At 39.9% G+C, this 20,460-nt stretch overlaps 1 protein-coding gene across 3 annotated transcripts in view; it reads right to left on the bottom strand.

Annotated features, from left to right (window-relative positions):
• Positions 1-20,460, bottom strand: part of LOC144511260 (SHC-transforming protein 1-like) — a 110,523-nt gene that overhangs the window by 31,436 nt on the left and 58,627 nt on the right. The window lies entirely within an intron of this gene.

Here is a 20,460-nt window from a genome sequence, read left to right as displayed (position 1 = left end):
AAACTTAATGCATTTTTCAGTCCTGTAAAGATGCAGAAATAATAGCAGTTCGTTAAGGACATGAACAGTAAACCCATCCCATCTGAAGGCAAATTATTTATGCAGGTAACTAATGAGGTCAATCAAGAAACGTTAACCAGATGTTAAAGTCAGAATTCCAAAAATCTGAACTATCAGCTTGATATCATCCAATCAAGTAATCCTAATTAAAATCACTTTTCCTCACAAGGTCGATGCCCTACAAATTAGGTCTTGCTCTTTCATTTAGTTCATTAACCAAGAACATGATTTATGGATGACACAGTGGCACAGTGGTTAGCACTGCTGCCTCACAGCACCAGGGACCCGGGTTCGATTCCAGCCTTGGGTGACTGTCGGTGTGGAATTTGCACATTCTCCCCGTGTCTGCGTGGGCTTCTTCCAGGTGCTCCGGTTTCCTCCCACACTCCAAAGATGTGCGGGTCAGGTGGATTGGCCATGATAAATTTCCCCTTAGTGCCTGGGGGATTAGCAGGGTAAATAAGTGGGGTTACAGGGATAGGCCCTGGGTAGGATTGTGGTTGGTGCAGAATTGATGGGCCAAATGGCCTCCTTCTGCCCTGTAGGGATTCTAAGAAGTGCAGATTAGGGGGATTAGTGGGGTAAATACGGGAATAGGGTCTTGGTAAAATGCTCTGTCAGAGAGTTGGTGCAGACTTCCTTCTGCATTGTAGGGATTCTATGATCTAAATAATTAATTTGCATATTACAGCTCCTACAAGTGAGACAAATTTTCGAGTTTATGCATCTGAGTAGCACATTGTCTACAATGACAAAGGCAACACAATTTATGATTAATTTTGACAGAGAATTTCTCTTTCCGAACCAAGCTCTATCACTGTGACCTGTTTAACCAATTTTATCTCCTCAGTATTGATAGTGGAGATTTGGCTGGGGTTGACACATGCCACTTGGATCTTCACCAAATCTGTTAGGCCTTTTGAGGCAATTTGTATTTTCAGATACACGCTGTATGTATTTGGGACTGTGGATTACAACTCCCAGCATGGCTGAGGTTTTGTTGCAAGTGGAGTGCAGTGGGGCGACAGATTGCACATGTTCAAAGATGATGCGAAGATCTGACAATGGGACCTGGGGAGTTGATGGATTCAAACTTTAACATCTACCATAGCGGGATTTGAACCCAGGTCCCCTGGGCATTACCCCTGGTCTCTGGATTACTAGTCCAGTGACAATACCACTACCCCACTGTCTCCCCTACCAATTAGTCCATAAAAGGCTTTTCATTGCTCATTATCTTTACAAATGTTCTCAAACTTTATTTTGACTTTCCTATCTTCAATTTTTGGAAATTTGTTATTTTGTCTTAGGTTTCATTTTTCTTTGTTTCTTTATTTGGCTTAAAATAAGGTTTGGTCTTTCCATTTGTTCAATGCACTCCTATATATTTTACTGGCATACACTTGATTGTAACTTTCCCAAACTGTTTAGATATTTTCTGTTGCGAACTTATCTTTTTTTTCCCTTCCAATTAATCTGTCAAGGCAGAGGTTTTTTTTAATCTCATTGTAATTTGCTCTGTTCCAGTCAAGTTCTTTTGTTCTCGACTTTTTTCATTTCTGTCTTGGAATGAATCTAATTATGTTACGGTTAATGTTTCTCAAATGGTCTCCCATTGTAAGGCCCTCTACTTTCTCTGCTTGGGGAAATAAGCCAAGTAGCAGAGTACAGATCACCCAATGCCTGCTGTTGTCTACAGTTGGGGTGGCAGCTCTCAGACAGAGATTTTTGTTCTCATCGGAAGGATAGCAGTGGGATGGGGGAAACTCTTCCTCTTGGGATTCTCACCATTCTTGTTCAGGGAGAGGATAGGCTGCTTAGGCTAGGCTGCTACTTTAGCATGGCACATCCATTTCATTACTCTCTTAACACAAAATCAACCAACCAATCTATTGCTTCCAGTTCGAAAAGACATTCTAACTTGTCTGATGAATGGTCATCAACCTGAAAGCTTAACTTTGTTTCTTGCTCCACAGATGCTGTCTGATCTACTGAATGTTTCCAGCATTTTCTCTTTTTATTGACTATTACAAGATCAGTAACTGACTGTGTTTCAGTGTATACATTTATATTAAAATACTGTATTGTATGCCAGACATTTTATAAATAGATTAAGAGGTATGAAATGATCTTTCGAAAAGTTATTCTGTATCTACCATGCAAAAGGACAAGGTGCAAACTGGAATAAAAATACTTATTTGGAGGAGGGTCAGATTTAGTGGGTGTGAACAGATCTGGCCCCAATAAACTGGAATTGAAGATTGGCAGACAAAATAGTAATGGAACAATGGGCTGAAGAAATGGTTCAAATGGAGTAGAAGTCCATTCCGATGGTTAGGAAAGATAGGGTAAACAGTACCAGAGCCCCCTGGATGATGAAGGAGATTGAGAATAGAGCAAAATTAAGGTGCATCTCACAAATGTCAGATTAACAATACAAGTGAAAACCAGGCTGGATATGGAAAATGTTTTTTTTAAGTTTATTGATTAGTGTCACAAGTAGGTTTACATTAACACTGCAATGAAGTTACTGTGAAAATCCTCTAGTCGCCACACTCTGGCGCCTGTTCGGGTACACGGAGGGAGAATTTAGCATGGCCAATGCACCTAACCAGCACGTCTTTTGGACTTGGGAGGAAACCGGAGCACCCAGAAGAAACCCACATAGACATGGGGAGAACTCCACACAGACAGACAGTCACCCAAGCCAGGAATTGAACCCCGGTCCCTGGTGCTGTGAGGCAGCAGTGCTAACCACTGTGCACCGTGCCGCCCCCAAGTGCAGAGGGAAAGTGAAAAACAAAAAGAGAATATGAGAAGATACTGGCAGCCAACCTAAAACGGAATCTAAATGTCTTCTCAGGCATTAAAAGGGTAGCGAGAGGAGGGGTGGGACCAATTAGAAATCTAAAAGGGGATCAACAAATGGAGACAGGGGCCATGGTTGAAATATTAAATTAATACTTTGCATCTATCTTTACCAAGGAAGATGCTGCCATCTAAGTCACAATGAATGAGGGGGTAATTGAGACAAGGGATGGGCTAACAATTGATAAAGAGGCAGTATTAGAAAGGTCAACTGTATTAAACATTAATAGTGGGATTGCAGGAGATGCATCCAAGGATACAGAGGGAACTAAGGCTGGAGATTGCGTTGGCACTGGCCATAATTTTCTAATTCTCCTTAGATACACGTGCGGTGCCAGAGGAGAATTGCAAATGTTGCACCTTTGTTCAAAGACCGGTGCAAGGATAAACCCAGCAACTGCAGGCCAGTCAGTTTAACCTCGGTATTGAGAAAGCTTTAATCATTTGGACAAGTGTGGATTAATTAGGGAAAGCCAGCACTGATAGGATAAAGGAAAATGTGCTTAACTAACTTGATTGAGCTTTCTGATGAGGTAACAGAGAGAGTTAGCGAGGGAAATGCAGATGATGTGGTTGGTATACATGAACTTCATTGTTTGATAAAGTGTCAGATAATAGCTTGCCAGCAAAGCTGAAGCTCATGGAATAAAAGGGACAGTGGCAGCATGGATAAGAAGTTGGCTGAGTGACAGGAAAACAGCAGTGGGAAAGAGTTGTTTTTCCAGGCTAGAGTATGATGTACAGATATAGGTGGAGTTCCACGGGGAACACTGCTTTTCTTGATCTATATCAATGACTAGGCCAGGGTGTACAGGGCACAATTTCAACATCTCACATAAAACTTGAAGTATTGTGAACTATGAGGAGGAAAATGATAGACTTCAAGAGGACATGGTGGAATGGGGGCAGACGTAATTGCAAGTGAAATTTAATGCAGAACAGTGCGAACTAATCCATTTTAGTAGGAAGAATAAGGAGTGGCACTTTAAAAATAAAGATGCAATTTTAAAGGGTGGTGCAGGGACAAAGAGGCCATGGAATGGGGAGGGGTGGGGTTTGCATGCACACATCATTGAAGGGTGCAGGTCGGGTTGAGAAAGCAGTTTAAAAATGCATACAAGATTCTAGATTTTATAAATAGTGGCACAGGGTGGGATTTTATGGCCTCGCTCGAGCAAGACCGGAAATTCCCGCCCGAGGTCAACTGACATTTCCGTTGTACGCCCCTCACCTACTCCAATTTCATGGTGGGCGGAGTGGTAGAATTCCAGGGATAGAGTACAAAAGCAAAGAATTTATGAAAGTTTAGAAAACAATGGGTCTGTCTTAACTACAGTATTGTGTCTGATTCTGAATACCATTCCTTAAAAAGGATATGAGTGCATTACAGAGAGTGCAGCAAAGATTTACAAGAATGGTTCCAGGGATGAAGCATCATCCATCAATTACAGGGACAGACTGAAGAGGCTGGGGCTGTTCTCTGTAGAGAGGAAATTTGATCAAAATGTTCAAAATTCTTGGGGAGGGGTGGGGGTGGGGGGGGGGGGGGGGGGGGGGTCCAGAGAGAGTAGATAAAGAGTAGCTGTTCCCATAGGTGGTACGATCAAAAACCAGACAACATCAATATGGTGAATGGCAAAAGAAACAACTGTGACTGTGAGGAAAAGCTGTTTCTCTTAAATGCAGCAAATGCTTAGTATCTGGGCTGCATTGCCTGAAAGAGTGGTGGAGGCAAATTCAATCATGGCTTTCAAAAGGGAATTGGATAAGCACTGAATGAAAGGCTGGGTCTTGGGACTAGCTTATTTGCTCTTGCAGAGAGCTGACAGACATGACAGACCAAATGGCCTCCTTCTGTGCTGTAACCATTCTCTGATTCTAACTGCATGCTCTTTAAATAAAAAAATCAAGCGAACATTTTGGACTGAAGTCCCCAGGGGACCCTGTTAAATGGCAAAAGCATCTTTTAAATTCATCTTGAAGTTAATTAGACCTGTGTATTATGCGATGACCCTTTCTATTGCATCTCAATGCCTCCCTCTAGACTAAAGTCAAGTTTCAACTCCCAAGTTATGCTGTCACTTTGCAACTACGCCAAAGTTCTAGTGTAACCATTATCTAAGAGAGTCTGAGACTTTTATAGAGGAAAGGCACATGGATAACATTGTGATTAATATTCCTTGAGATTCACTAACAGTCCTCAGAATGATGCTGAAGACCCAGAATACCTGGGTCTTGAAGAGCTAAACAGTGACATGGTGGTTGGGGAGGGAATGGGTAGTAACTGGCATTTTAGGCAGTCGTCATCTTCTTCCCAGTAATGAGAAATCCTAGTGGGAAGTTGGGTATGAATACAGGGGCCTTAAGCAAGTGAAGCCGGAAGACTGAGGCTCATAATATTGGTTTCTTAATGTTTGAAACATTTTCTTTCACATTTCTGACCATCTATAGCTAGACCCCTTGACAGGGTGACAAAATGGCTCTCTGAAACTCCTAGTAGTGCCAAGTGTGGGTGCTTTCCCATTTATGTAATTGGTCTCACCCCCAGAATTTGGAGCCATGGGTCATGCTTCGCTGCATTTCCAGTAAGCAGAGGAAACCATCAGGGATTTAAACCTCTATTTGTCGATACACCGTGCAGTTTTGTGCATCTTTACCAACAATAATTTGGTCACTCATTGATCTTCAGATTGGGAGTCAGCTACTGCGTACAAGTTGGTGTCATTAGCACTGACTGGATCACTCAAACTTAAGTGAAATCCCATTGATAAATCAGGTTTCATTCTCCAAATACGGATTCACTTATTTTAATCCTTGCTTTCAATGACATCAAGTAAAATATGATTACTCAATCTCTTTCTTCACATCATTCTATAATCAAATGAGCAGCAGAGAAATAGGCAAGCAGTATGAACAGTGAGAAAACAAATCCTTTCCAATAAATGTGAAGTGTCTACAGTAATAAAACAGAAGCCCCTTCACAGCGATGCACTATGATGCATTATCAATCATCTACAATCTAATCTAAGCTTCATACCTGCATTGATGCTAGTTTTGCCTGGGTAAAAGAGGGATTATGTATAAAATTTTCCAGCTGTAAGACTTTTCAACTAAAGTAGGCAATCTATCATCAGCTATCCCTAATCTCCCATGAACTGCCAATAATTCTTAAAAAGCAACCAAATTAAAATCTAAGAAGTTAAGCAAAATGCACTTTTCATACCTTTGTGATGAACAAAAAGCTTCAATTGATATTCTGGCTATTGTACCTTCATGTAAATTGGAAGCAAAAAAAAAATCAATAACAAATTTCCTCCCTCCTTCAGTTCTCTTCCGTACATCACCCACTCTGGGTCATTGCTACTGATCCAGCAACAGCTCATTAATGGAAGCTGATGAAAGTAGATTGCAATACTCCCACGCCTCCTCTCAATCTTCTTGAAACTCTGCCATAACTAATAGCCACCAAGTCATGACCCTGAGTATCTATTGTACAACAGAAGCAATTCTCTATGTGCCTTTTGTGCTTTGTTCCGGTTGTATCAGTAGCGTCTTCTGGAGAAATGCAATACAGCATCAACCATTTTTCCTCACAATGAAACACCAACCTGCTAACTTCACAGGCATTTAAAAATAAAGCATTTCTGTACATGTTGCACTGCATGGTATTACTATAATGTCCAATTTATTTTTTTAAAATGTAGATGTTTATAACTGTCCCTTCTGATAGTCTAACCACATTTACGCATCATTTCAAACAACAAAAACTTGCATTTATATAGCACCTCTGATCCAGTTAAAAAAACCCTCAGGAGTGTTATCAGGTTAAATTTGACACTGAATTATAATAAGGTATTAGAACTGATAAAAGCCAAGGTCAAAGAGGTAGGTTTTAAGGAGCATCTTAAAGTAAGAAAGCACCATAGAGAGGTAAACAAGTTTTGGGAGGGAAAACTGGAGTTTCAGGGCTTGGCAGCTGAAGGCATGGTCACCAATGGCGGAGTGACTAAAATTGAGGATGCACAAGAGATCTGAATTAAAGGATTACAGATATCTTGAGTGATTGTGCAGCTAGGGGAGGGAGGGAGGCATGAGGTAATGGGAGGATTTGAAAAAAAAGGAAGACATTTTTAAAATTGAGGTGTTGCTCTCCTAGGTGTCAGTGTAGGTCAGCGAACACAGGGGTGATGGAGGAATGGGACTTGGTGTGAATTAGGATACAAGCAGCAGAGTTTGGGATAGCCTCAAGTTTATGGGAAGATAAAACATGGAAGGCCACCCAGGAGTGCATTATAGTTAAGTCTAGGGGTAAGTTTCAGAGGGATCTGGGCATTCTAGGACATGAATCACACAATGCAGGTACAGCAAATAATTAGGAAATTTAATATAATGTTATTGTTTATTGTGACGGGAATGGATTTCAAAAATGGAGAGGTTATTTTTCAGTTGTACAGGACATTGGTGACACCACATCTGGAGTATTGTATACAGTACTGATCTCCTTATTTAAGGAACGATGTAAAGCATTAGAAGCAATTCAGAGAAGGTTTCCAAAACTAATACAAGGGATGGGCAGGTTGTCTTATGATGAAAGGTTGGACAGGTTAGGCTTGTATCCGTGAGAGTTTAGAAGAGTAGGAGGCAACTTGATTGAAACATGCAACATCCTGAGGGGTCTAGACAGGGTGTAAGTAGGAAAGCATGTTTCCTCTTGTGAGAGAATCTGGAACTTATTAAAAATAAGGGCTGCTCATTTATTTTTAAACAGCGGTGAGGAGAATTTTTTTCTCTCAGAGGATCGTGTATCTTTGGAACTCTCTTCCTCAAAAAGTGCTGGAAGCAGAACCTTTTGTTTTTAAGGCAAAACTAGATAGATTTTTGATAAGCAAGGGGTGAAAGTTTATTGGGGGTAGGCAGGAATGTGAGGTTGAGATTACAATGAGATCAGCCATGATCTAATTGAATGATGGAGCAGGCTCGAAGGGCTGAGTGGCCTACTTCTATTTCATATGTAACAAAGGCATGGGTTAGGGTTTCAGTGGATGATGAACTAAGGCAGTTCTAAAGTCAGAGGATGTTAGAGGTGAAAACAGTCAATCTTATGTGTTGGCACAAATGTGTGGTTAGAAGTTCATCATGACATCAAACATGACACTGAGGTTGTGAACCATCTGGTTCAGCTTCAGACAGTTTCCAGGGAGAAGAATGGAGTTGTTGGCTGGAAAATGCAGTTTGGGATGGAGACCCAAGGTAATGGTATAAATCTTCCCAATGTTTACTTGGAGGAAATTTAAGTCCGTAATAAAAGTTATAAAATTAGTGAATGAAGTATGGGATTATGGTTTTAAAACAAACTGTCCATTTGTTCTAGAGACAGGTAGAATTTACAGGAAGGAAACAAATGCAGATAAAATCACAAGTTGAAAAAACCACAAGTGAAGGTCAGTGCTGCAGTGGGTAGGAAAACTCATCCTGGCATACACCCATCCAGGGTCACCGGTGACACCCCCCACAGAGTTGGATGGTGGTCACAAAAATATGGTTCTTTATCACTGGTTAGATCAAGATGTCCACACACATCAATCGTACACAAGCAGAAGTAGAATGAACGTAGTGAGTCAACGGTTCACAGTGCTTATTTTTCATCAAGTGATATTTGTTTGCCTCATGGAGGAAGCAAACCTTGTTTGCAACTCAGCCAAACCTAAAGAACACCACCATTCATCAGGGTGCCGGCCATCATTACTCCCCAATTGAAGTGGGCACCATCCCAGATACACACATTGAAGAATAACTTTGCTTGTGATATTGAGGGAATCCAGGTTCATCAACTATTAATAAGAAGGGCACATTTATCATTACCACGGAGTTCAACAGTGATACATGCTTCTGTGACCTTGTTACCAAATGGCGGCTTGTCTAGGATCAGATCTATTTTTGAGTTTCATGCATTCTTACACAATACATCAAAAGGCGGATTGGGTGATATGAGAAGTTTAGTACCCAGATATCTATTATCTCCTATGTGAGTGATGTGATGTAATGATCTTCACGTAGTCTGGCATTAAGCATGTGGCAAGACCAATCACACCTGCAATGGTAACATCAGTTCAGAAGCATCTCCATCAATGTGCCCTCTGCTACTACATAGCCTTGATCACAAACTCAAATTGTGGCCATGGTCAACTTCAACTCAACAACCACAAAAGAGATTGCAAATAGCATTTAGCAGATAATCATAAAAGTTTGCAACATCATACATTAGTTGACAACAAATCTTACTTCATTTTTACAAATTCATAGAGAGCATGTATTATTCAACTAAATGCCTTTCAAGTCCCAATGGATTAGAAAACTGCTAATATAACACCCTGATTCAAGAAGGGAGGGAGACAAAAATAGGTAACTATGGGCCAATTAGCCCAACATCTGTCATGGAGAAAATGTTTGAGTCCATTATAAAAGATGTAACAGCAGAGCATTTAGATATACATAATCTAACCAAGCACAGCCAGCATGGCTTCATGAAGGGGAAATCACATCTGTCAAATTTATTAGAATTCTTTGAGGCAGTAACAAATAGGATAGATAAATGGGGAACCAGTAGCTATAATGTACTTAGATTTCCAAAAGGCATTCAATAACGTACCTCACAAAAGACTACTTAATAAGTTAAGAGCCCATGGTGATGGGGATAGTACATTAGCATGGATAAAGGATTGGCTAACTAACAGAAGTCAGAGAGTTGGGATGAAAGGGGCATTTTTAAGATGGCAACCTGTAACTAGTTGAGTGCCACAGGGATCAGTGCTGAGGCCACAATTATTTACAATATATATTTTAATGACATGGACGAGGGAAGTGAATGTACTATTGCCAAGTTTGTGGATGACACAAAAATAGGTGGGAAGGCAAGCAGTGAGAATGACGCAAAGGCTGGAATTCTCCAGCCGATCATGCCAGTGAGATTCTCCAGTCCCGCTGCAGTGAACAAAAATTCTCTGTCCACGCTTGCAGCGTCGACAGGGCATGAACGGGCACAGAATTTGGGCCAATGAGTCTACAAATAGGTATAGACAGGTTAATGAGGCAAACATTTGGCAGATGGAATATAATGGAGGAAAATGTGAAATTATGCACTTTGGTAGGAAGAATAAAAGAGCTGAATGTTATTTAAATGGAGAAAGACTGCAGAAAGCTGTAGCACAGAGGAATTTGGCGGTCCTTGTGCATAAATCACAAAAAGCTAGCATGCAAGTTCAGCAGCTAATAGGAAAGGCAAATGGAATATTAATCTTTATTTCAAAGGGAATGCAGCACAAAATAGGAAAGTCTTGCTAAAACTATACAAGGTGCTAGTTAGACCACCTCTGGAATACTGTGAACAGTTTTGATCCCCTTATCTAAGGAAAAATATGTTGGCATTGGAGGCAGTCAAGAGAAGGTTCACTGGGTTGATCCCAAGTATGGAGCGATTTTCTAATGAGGTGAGGTTGAGTAAGTTGGGCCTGTGCTCATTGGAGTTTTAGAAGAATGAGAGTCAACCACATTGAGACATATAAGATTCTCAGGGGGCTTGACAGGGTAGATGCTGTCCCTTTATGGGACAGTCTAGGACCAGAGGGCATAATATCAGAGTAAGGGGTCACACAGAGATGAGGAATAATTACTTCTCTCAAAGGGTAGTGAATCTGGAATTCTTTGCCACACAGGGTCGGTAACTATGTAACAGGGCGGCATGGTAGCACAGTGGTTAGCACCGCTGCTTCACAGCTCCAGGGACCTGGGTTCGATTCCCGGCTCGGGTCACTGTCTGTGTGGAGTTTGCACATTCTCCTCGTGTCTGCGTGGGTTTTATCCGGGTGCTCCGGTTTCCTCCCACAGTCCAAAGATGTGCGGGTTAGGTTGATTGGCCATGATGAAATTGCCCCTTAGTTTCCTGAGATGCGTAGGTTAGAGGGATTAGTGGATAAAATATGTAGGGATATGGGGATAGGGCCTGGGTGGGATTGTGGTCGGTGCAGACTCGATGGGCCGAATGGCCTCTTTCTGCACTGTAGCGTTCTATTCTATTCTATTCTATATGTCCAAGGCTGAGATAGAGAGATTTTTAATCAATTAGGGAATCGAGGGTTATGGGGATAAGGTGGGAAAGGGGAATTAAGGATTATCATAGTGATCTCATTGAATGGCAGAGCAAACTCGATGGGCTGAATGGCCTACTTGTGCTCCTACATCTTATGGTCATCTTAAGTTTTCAAACTGATCCTTTTGCCCAAACAACTTTGTTCATGAACAAATAAATGCACTGATATGTTTTCGGCCTTTGAAAATATCTAAGTATCTTGCAATTAATCATGCAGTTTGCAAACTACAATGAACTGAAAAAAAGTGTTGAAATTTTATAAGGTGTAATTAAAAAGAGAAATTGCAGCATGTCAAGCAAAACAAATTTGAGGTTATTATAGTCATACCCCCAAGTTTTAGAACAAATAGCTATTGCGCGAGTTCCGTTGTGACAAGTTTAATTTACTCTGAACTCCCTTCATTGAGTGTTTACCTTGACTAAGGGAGAGAGATAAAACTGTCACTGTTCAAATGGCCTCCATATATTACAACATTCACAGTTCTGAAGTCCAATACTGCCTTTGTGTGAAAACTGTAATGTAGCTCTAACATACAAGTCCAACTCATTTCACCAAATAATGGACTACTTAGTAAAATGTAACATCTTCATAACCTAATTGAAAACATCTTCAACTAGTCTTGCCAGCAGAGCAGAGCGTGAAGCTCAGACCTGACATGGGTGGGTGACTTGAAAAATAAATTTTGGGGAATAGTGTTTGAAATAACACTCACTGAATTCAACAAATATTCCTAAATCAATGTTTTATAATTTATGTCCAATTGCTTTGCACTAGTGATACGATAGTAAGGGTCAAAATGAGAGGTTATTATAGCCATACACACAAGCCTTAGAACAAATATATATTGCAGAGCGCATTGCTGAAATTGTCTCAACTGAAGAACAGCAGCATGTGAATTACACTGTTGCACCATAACCTTCTCTGTAGCAATTTACAAGGATGTAATGAATAGAGCACATGCCAATGTAACAAATCTTAGTATGTCCATAGTAAACATGAGTGTAGGATGCACTGTGAATGACAATTTTCTCCTGCTAATTTTTTAAGTGTGTGTATTCGCTGCACTTTCCTATTTTGTAACTGGCTAATTACTATTATCATCTTACCAATCTCACTGTGTAGAAGTATTCCTTCACAAGAATGCTCTTTATAAAAGTTCCATCAAAGAAACACCCCAAATCACACTGCTGCTAAAAAGACTGATACACGTGGCATGATATTCCTCCATCACATATCCCGAAAAATAAAAATATCATGAACACTTTTTAAAATATAGTTTTGTAAAACAAAAAGTCCAGGAAAAGAAAAAAAAGATTACAAACTTAGCCATCTCAACTTAACAACTGTTTCCAGCAACGTTCGATTGTACAGCCTGATGTCCCCTGTTTGACCCAGTCTCAATCTCACAGTAACTCCTCTGCAATACAATATTGCCCAGATTGGGCCAGTGAAAAGCTCTTGCATACAGAAACATAATCGTGCCAACTCTTGCTGCTGCTCTCTGCATTACTAAGTAACATGCTCACAGGGTGTTCCCAGGCTGCATGACTATCTTACATGCTCCCAGAGTTGAATCCTGCCGTAAGTGGTCCCAGGCCCAACCAAGTACTCATAAAGTCACTGAAAGAACTGGTGGACGAACTATTTTAAAGAATGGACCTACTGTACTGTTACATATTATATCTATTCTCATCATTTGGTTTTGTGGTGCTTATATTTCCTTGCTACGTAATTGCCACATCAAAGCAGATACTTAAAAATCACCATTGCAGAGAAGAGTAGCAAGAGGATGGCACAATGAGGTTTCTGTACCTATTTCCTTTTCTTCTGTTGCTTAACAGGGTGAGGTGGCCCATCTGGGCAAATGTTCTACTGGCGTTGCTCACAGAGAGAAAAAAAATAGATAAATAATTATTTGAAATATCTCCTTTGATTTGTAAAAAAAGCATGGAACAAGCCGGATTGGCAGATTGGATTTCTTGTGATCTGATTCCAGTAACTTTTTGTTCCATTAGGCTGGAACGTATTGAAAATGGGACCAGTCTCCCAGAACGCCCATGTGGAAAATATGGTGTAAAATATAAAGGATATCCTCAGATTTTTTAAAAGAAATTATCTTTAAAAATTCACCACCAAGACAAAGAAATCACTATAAAAACTTAAGTCAGAACATTGTGGAGGATCAAAGGTTCCGTTTAAACGACTGGATGTAAAAGTTCACTTATGTGGAAACCTCATTCAGTTCACGACAAAGAGTGGGCTGCTTTTAAAAGAAAAATCAAGTGCTGAATTCATAGAATTACTGAAGTCTGAAATAGGATCGAGCAAGATCACTATAGGAAAGACACTATTTTAAAAACACCCAAAACGTAAAATAGCACAGCTCACATTGAGATGAAGGAAAAATATATTAAAAGTTTCAGCTTTTAAAATCACATTAAGTAATTGAATTAAATATATATTTGATCATAAATCAGTGATAAGTCTTTAACATTCACATGTATATTTAATAGGATATTTATAAATTTAACAGTTGTATTATTATATAATTTTTTATATTTAGTTTTATATATACAACAGAGATATATTCCTAATGATAAAGATGCTAGGAATATGTGTTTCTGATGCAACTTTTTATTGTGAGTTAGATTTAAAGAGGCATGGAAAGAATTGCCATTTATGTATTGCTTTTCATAGCTTCACGATGTTCCAAACCTCTTTGTAGCTATTGAGTAGCTTGAAGGACAGTCACGGTTGTAATGTAAAGTTTAAAGTTTATTTATTAGTGTCACAAGTAGGCTTACATTAACACTGCAATGAAGTTACTGTGAAAATCCGCTAGTTGCCACACTCCGGCACCTGCTCGGGTACACTGAGGGAGAACTTTGGCATGGCCAATGCACCTAACCAGGGAAACACAGTGGTTATTTTGCACACAGCAAGATCCCACCAATGACTGTGAGATAAAGGGCCAGTCAATCTGTTTAGTGGAGTTAGATGAGAACCCATTATTGGCCAGCACACCAGAAAATCTCCTTGTTCTTCTTCTAATTGTGCCTGAGATGACAGAGGCTTCATCTGAAAGACAAGGGGCGAGATTCTCTGGCCCGTGTTTCCCGCTGGTGGGAGGTGGGGCGTTGCTTGCCAGCATTGTTTGCAATGGGAATTCCCATTGACATTACCTCACGCCGGCGGGAAACCTGCAGGTTGGGGTGCGCCACCGGCAGGACCGGAGCGTCCTGCCGGCATGAACAGCCAGGGAATTTCGGCAACACCTCCAGAAAGGTGCAGCACACTCAATACCTCAATGAAATGTCAGCATTGATTAGATGCTCCAGTCTCTGCAGCAGGGTTTGTTGCCACAACTTTCTGACTGAGAACCAACAGTGCTGTCACTGAGTCAAGGGCTGTATTGATGTATTTATTCCATTTCATGGTAAGCTATACAGTATCATTTATAATACAATAGGGTGATGAGGGGAAATAATACAATTTAAGGCAGCCTATCAAAACCTACAAAATAAGTTTGATAAAATTTGCACACAAGTGAAACCAAGCCAGATAAAATTTAATATAGATGATGATAAATTATTGAACACAAGGAGGAAGAAAATGGAAGACACACCCACATCAGGTGTCAAAATAGCTGCATGAAGTCAGAGATCCAGGGGTATTAGTAAACTTGATGCTTTTGCCCAGTTATAATGGGCAACAGACAAAAAAGGAATGCAGAATACTTGGGGAAAGAAACCACATATTATAGCACAAGTTAAAGGAAGTCATGTTTAAACTGTGCAGTACATTATTCAGACCACATCTTGAATACTGTGTCCAGTTCAAGTCACTGAGGCACAAAGGAAACATTCAAGAAGTCATGAGACTGAGTTAATAGAAAAATCAGCTTTGAAGGGATGTAGCCAAGCGGAGAAATTAGTTGGAATGGTATAGAAAAGATAAAGCATGACATTAATTTGGGCACCACGCTTTAGGAAGGCTTTGATAAGAGTACAAAAGCAATTAGAATAGGATAGTTCCTGTGATGAGGAGTTAGGTACATGGACGGACTGAAGAAGCTGGGGCTGTATTCCTGAGATCAAAAAAGGCACGAGGAAATTTAATAGAGATGTTTAAAAATTATGTAGGAAGTAGACAGGAGTAAATAAGGAGAAACTGCTTCTTAAGTCTCGATAGCAAAAGGACACAAACGTATTGGCAAAAGAACCTGAGGCAACACGAAGAAAAGTTTTGCTGTGCAATGAGTGAGTATATTTGGAGTGCATCGCCTGAAAGGAGGTTAGTAGATAAAGATTCAGGCCTTCAAAAGGGAATTAGATAAATACTTGAGGCAGAACAAATTCAAGGGCATCGGAAAAGAGAAGGGAAATGGATCTAACTGGATTGCTCCATGAAAGAGTTGGCACAGACTCACTGGGTTGAATGGCTTCCTTCTGTCTTGTACTGTTCGATAAATCTACTACTTCAACTTACCATTAGTTGAACTAACGCATGTACAAATATGCAGAATTTAGGACCAACATCAGAACATTTGCCGTGCAAAGGGAATTTTCAACATGTAGGGGAGAATTTCCAGATTGCATAGTTCAGATAAAAGCTTGGAATCCATCAATAAACAACTGGACGCTGTGATAGAGAATGGCTGAGATATGGTTGATCCAACTTTATTCCTCATTTATCTGTATCTTGTAATTGGGTGCATGAGGGGCAACTGGCTTATTTATTTAAATAAGCAGAGGTTCAGATTGACCAATTTATGGATGTTCTTGCCAATTCAATTTTTATTCGTGCCACAGGAGATACAATAATATAAATTTGTATTAAGTCTTTTGGCTTTGTTGGAAAGTAGTTCCGAATCAGGAGCGTGGTTTCTGATGTTAAATGTGGTCTCACTGCAGCTCAAACACAATAGTGGTTCCCCCAGTGCTGATAAACACCAAATGTAATTAAGCAGCATATAATGAGTATCACAAAGCAACAATATTATACAGTCCTAATATGGAAAGATAGAGGACTCATTATGCATAATGTTCGCCCTCCGCTTTACAAGAACTTGAAGGGGCCAGTATGTTGTCTGTAACATCCCACAGGCACCTCTTATTCTCACTTATTTACATTATGACCTATTCCTGCTCCTGTTCTTTATGTGGGCTTTCAACTTTGGTTTACGATGCAAGTATTATTTGCTGGTTTCTTTCCTCCCTCAATATCTCCTCTTTTCTATTGGTTATTTGAATTAAAAAGGTCATATTTCTCCACAGTCAACAGTGGTTAGTAGCCCAGCACCAGGGATGACTTTTGTGCTGCTCAAATATGTGCGTGACTGACCAACCTCAGCTGGAATGTCCAATCTTAACATCAGAATGTCTCAAACATCTCCTTCTGGTCCTGCTCAGAACTTCAATTCCTCCCTCAGCTACACCCAAAGAAAGCATTGCTACCAAACGCCACCACTAACTTGAATCTTTATTTGATCAGGCAAACCATATAAACTGAAATAAGTGAATCCCTTAATCCATGAGTTTTTTTAAAATGCAGCTTGTGCCATGACGTTGTCAATGGTTAATGTTCACCTGGTTGCCATGGTGCATTCTGGCTAGCACAGTTGGACAGGAGCAAGGCGAATACTACAACCTCCAACCTGCACCGTTTTCCTTGCGCACACTTAGGATTCATCAATGAAACTCCGCAACATCCGAGGGTCCACTGAAATTTCCAATTGGCAGATTCAAATCCTACATCGTCCAGCCGAAAGGGGAGAACAATCGACAATAGCTTCATGGTTATAAGTAGATTCTCAATCCCTGATATTTATTATTGAATTCAAATTCCACCATCTACTCGGCGGGATTCAAACCTGGGTTCCCAGAACATTAGCTGAGTTTCTGGATTAAGAGTTTAGCGATAATACCACTTGGCCATCACCTCCTCAGATTCTGGCATATGAATAGGTTTCAGGTGTTAACAACTATTTTAAACTGTGACCTACAATATGTGCAAGGATTAGGGAGCCTGAATTCACATTTTGGCCTCAACTAAAATGGGGCAGTTTTAAAGAAAAAAAAGACAAAAATATATAATTCTAGGATATATTCAGTAAGGAGATCAGTAAGTTTTTTCTTCTGATTATATTTTCAACAGCTCGTAGGCTGGGAATGACTCATTCCATTAATTATAATCATGTATTAATATAAATTGAATTTCCTTCAGTTAGATGCATGGCAGGTTTGATCAGCCTCCAATCATATTATATAATTATTTTCTAATGTCCTCTTCCTTCAATGAGCTAGACATGAAACAAATACGAATAACGCACCCTATTGTGACTAGAACTTCATTTTTGGGAATGTACTTTAGTCAGTTGGCTATCCGTATGTACAGCTAGAAATGTACCAGGCCTGGCCAGTACATGTAGGACAGCACATCTGGCTGAACCCATGTGAATCTCAAACTGAAGCTAAGCGTTGTCCAGCACTGGATCAGATAAGACAATCGCCCTTTTGTTTGCCTACACAGACGATAGTTAAATGCTGTTTTGAAATCATATCTCAACAACAAACCCTTTGCCAATTTTGCTTTTTTTTAGACAAGGTTTCCAGTAATTTCCTTAAGTCTAATCCAATGAAATCATTGTATAGTAATGAAGTGCTGGATTGTATTCCTGAAATGACGGGCTCGAAAACTAATCCTTTCAATCCTTTACACTAAGCTTCAAAAAATTAAAAAGGATCCTTCTGCACTTCAAGAGTCACTGACTTAATAGTAACAAAAAAAAATCACTTCAGCAAAAGATAAACGCAAAATTATTTTCAAAGCAAATATTATTTTTCAATGCACAGTATAAAAATCCAAGTTCAAACTTAGATTAATATTTTAGACTTTTAAGGAATGAGGAAGATCCTCTCTATAATAAAAGTGAAATATTGCGGATGCTGGAGATCTTAAATATCTAAACAGAAACTGCTGGAAAAACTGGAATTCTCTGATCTTGCCTGTGGCTGGGCTTCTCCAGTCCCGCTGCAGTGAACGTAGATTTGGCTGAGCGCCAAACTCTCCATTCTCGCTGGCAGCGCATATACAAGATCGGATAATTCCAGCCAGCAGGTCTGGCAGCATCTGTGGAGAGAGAAACAAACATTTCAAATCCAATACAATTCTTATTCGGAACTCAGTTAACTCTGTTTCTTTCTCTCCACAGATGTTACCAGACCTGCTGAGACTTTCCAAATCCTCTGTGTAATAGCTGTAATAAAATTTTAAAAATCATTGATCAAAATACATTTGCAATTTTGCTACACTGGGTCGTACGGGTGGCACAGTAGTTAGCACTGCTGCCTCAAAGCGCCAGGGACCCAGGCTTGATTCCCGGCTTGGGTCACTGTCTGTGTGGAGTTCGCACTTTCTCCCTGTGTCTGCGTGGGTTTCCTCCGGGTGCTCCGGTTTCCTCCCATAGTCTGAAAGACATGCTGGTTAGGTGCATTGACCTGAACAGGTGCTGGAGTGTGGCGACTAGAGGAATTTCACAGTAACTTCATTGCAGCATTAATGTCAGCCTTATTTGTAACTAATAAATAAACTTTAACTTTAAACTTTAGAAGGAAGTCGTATTTCCCATCAACAGTCTATAATGTCTTACCCTCTCATGCTACTATGCTCCATTGCTACTCTTAGAAAATTCTAGTAGCTGCATTTTACAAATCATTTGTAAGTGCTTCAGTCTTTAAAAATACTTGTTTAAATCAATACTGAAAGCAATTAACATTGTAATCTTTTACCGACAGCCTTAATCTGCCTATAGAAAAAAGTGAAATAAGATTGAATAAGGAAGGGAAAATTTAGTAACTTGGTTCAGCTATACTCGTAACCATCAGGAATTCAGATGCCAGATCTTAAGATGTACTTTCTGAAGTAGGGACACACAAGCATAAAGGCCATTCTGTAGCGAACAGCAAAGCAGATCCATTTGTCATTGTCTCAGTGGACTGAATAAAAAAGTGAATATATTTCTTCCGGTTATGTGACACCGGAACAAACATTGTAGCAATTAAGATCAATTATGCTGCTGCAGTAACAAGACAGTGCTGCTGGATTCAGACAAAATGGTGCAGAGTGCATAGAACAGATCCTGTACAAGAAACATGACTAAAAAACATTTCTTAAAGGGACAGTATCATCACAACTAGCATGATTAATGGTGACTATGTAATTAATAGGTTATTGTAAATACTCATTTAGTTCATGAATGTCCTTTCGGGAAGGCAATCTGACATCCTTACAGTCTGGCCTCTTTGTAATTACAGATATGATTGACTACTAAGTGCTCTCCAAAATGGCCTAGCAAGTCACTCAGTTGTACTCAGGAAGGTGGCTCTCCACCACCTTCTCAAGGACAATTAGAGATGGGCAATAAATAGTGGCCGTGCAAGCCACACGCGTATCCCATGAATAAAAGTAAACTCCTTTGAGGATGTAATTAAGACACAAGGGAGGAGCACACAGCAGGGAGTTTTATTGTGGGGCTGATTCAAAGTACTTCTGACCTGCATGTGTTTGATACTGAAAATGGACGTTTGCTGGAATCAGCACAGTGCCAGACTCTGTAGTTATATTTCTGACTGACTATTTTCTTCAACAAATATTTCTACTAGAATCAATTTTTTGACCATAATAATAATTTACCGGCTGTCAACTTTGGTGCTCATGAGCACAGTGGCAGTTTACTTCATTGCAAATTAAATGTTTAGATTAGATAATAGGTAATTAGCCATAGTTCACAAAAGGATCATCAGCTTCACTCCCCATTAGAGAGAGCTAATAGATTGTCTATAACTTGAAGGACACCAACTCTAGAAGTGTGCGGCCAGGCGTGAAGTAAGGCTTCCATAAACTACCACAGCTGCTATGGGGATTAAACTTGCTCTGTAGATGTCATTCTGCATCACCCTCTATCCAACAGAGCTAACCCGCTCCCACATTACTTAAATTAACCGCGATTTCATGAACTGTCTTCGGGAAAAAAAAAATGATATACATAATGCAAAAAAAAGTCAGAAACAATAACTGCCAACTTCCTTAGGAAACAAATTAACTGAGTAACTAAGGTCGTATCAAGACCTGTATGAAATTTTAAACCGGAAATTGGCCAAATGCAATTTCCAGTGAATTACTGTGACTGCATAGCAGTGTTTGATCCACTGTCACATTAAGGAAGCCAGTTAATTTGTTTTACATCTCCCAGCAACATGATTTTTCACCTCAAACAAACTAAATTACTCTCTTTCCTGAGTAGCACATCATTAGGTTATGTGGAGGTGGGGAGAAATCGTGCACATGCTGATAAAATCTATGCTCATTTTGCACCAGGAAGGAA

The sequence above is a fragment of the Mustelus asterias genome, chromosome 24, assembly GCF_964213995.1.
Source record: "Mustelus asterias chromosome 24, sMusAst1.hap1.1, whole genome shotgun sequence".
In the NCBI taxonomy this organism is placed as follows: Eukaryota; Metazoa; Chordata; class Chondrichthyes; order Carcharhiniformes; family Triakidae; genus Mustelus; species Mustelus asterias.
The sequence above is the reverse complement of the archived record's forward strand: the minus strand, read 5'-3'. Positions and strand labels throughout refer to the sequence as shown.